Source organism: Agrilus planipennis, unplaced genomic scaffold, assembly GCF_000699045.2.
Source record: "Agrilus planipennis isolate EAB-ADULT unplaced genomic scaffold, Apla_2.0 scaffold87, whole genome shotgun sequence".
Taxonomy (NCBI): domain Eukaryota; kingdom Metazoa; phylum Arthropoda; class Insecta; order Coleoptera; family Buprestidae; genus Agrilus; species Agrilus planipennis.
Genome location: NW_020439134.1, coordinates 384985 through 386340, shown reverse-complemented (window position 1 = coordinate 386340; position 1356 = coordinate 384985). Strand labels below are relative to the sequence as shown.

The 1356-nt window shown below is 29.9% G+C and overlaps 1 long non-coding RNA gene across 1 annotated transcript; it reads right to left on the bottom strand.

Moving 5' to 3' along the window:
* Positions 1-723: 723 nt before the first annotated feature.
* On the bottom strand, positions 724-1356 carry LOC112905417. The gene is made up of 3 exons (XR_003231759.1): positions 1278-1356; positions 1115-1226; positions 724-1005 (listed from the first exon to the last, which is right to left on the bottom strand). It is a non-coding gene; the product is annotated as an uncharacterized LOC112905417 (long non-coding RNA).

Here is a 1356-nt window from a genome sequence, read left to right as displayed (position 1 = left end):
TCTCCGAGAAGGGGTGGCATCCACCCCAGGGCAAAAGCAACCCCGGTACAAGGTCAACTTTAAGATAGAGGGTAAATAGAACCTAAATCCAAATTATTATTCAAATCGGTGCTGCTTGAAAAAGTTATGAGGGAAAATGATTATTGACTGGACTAGGTATTAAAGTTCGACCTCCAACTTAAACTCTATTGCAATGCTGTAAGGCATGACGGCTTCCGTTTTCGGAAACGTAGGAATGACGGCAAAAACGGTTAAACATATAATGTCTACCTTAGGGATCTTGTTGTACCAATACAAGAGCTACAATTTCGGCGCATTTTAGACGTTAATTTAAAACCAAATGTTAGAACAACCTTTTTTTGAGAATCACGAGAAAGAGTGGTGGTCATTGGGGAGAGACATTAACGGGTGAAAATGAAACGAAAATCGCCTAAACGACTGTAGCGTGGTGAAACAATAGTAGAGTTATTGTCAAAAAAGGTTTTGAAACTATTCTGCTTTTTTATTTACTTTAAATAAAGAGTTAGGAAGATGTTTATGAAAATAAAATGTCATATAGCGCTACCGTTATTTTAGCTTCAGGACCAGTCTTAATCACAATGAAAACTTTAGTTTCGAGCAAGGGACTCTCTTTTAAAGCTTCTTGACGTAGGAAGTACACTAAATCTATAACTACAGGTTCAAAAAATAAGAATGAGAATTTTTATATTCACTGTTCAGTATAAAATGAACATCAATGTCATCTTTTTATATTATTAATTGATTATACGTGTGAAATTTAACAAAGTATTATGTATAAATCTTTACAATTTAACACATTCATTAACAATAAAAGAATTAAAACATTATCTAGTAGCACGTGATTAAATTAATTATAAAACATTAACGTAAAATTTTGAAATTTATATTATCCTTACATAGTAGACTCTTTTAAAAATCACGTTCTTATCTTAAATTTATTTTTAAAATAGCTGTTTCAACCCATCTTTGCGGAACAAGTTTATTCTACAACAAAAATATTTTTGATTTATTTTCAAAATACTTGCCGTTGTGGTTTTTAATAAAAAAGCAAATAATTATTATGTTAATATTCATAAAAAGACTAGTGACCTACCGTTACTTTAAAACATTCTGTGTAATGTATTTTTCTGGATTCAAAGTTTAATTCAACATTTTCACAATATCGAACAGATTTTTTAGGAACAATGTAACATGCATTAATAAACCTAAAATTCAAAAAAAAGTATTTTGTAGATAAATATTTAATTAATAGTTACCAATTTCGCACGTATACACTTCTTGTTTCTGATTCTTCTTCATTTGCGTTAATTTCTTTATTAAAAGCATTCTCTACTA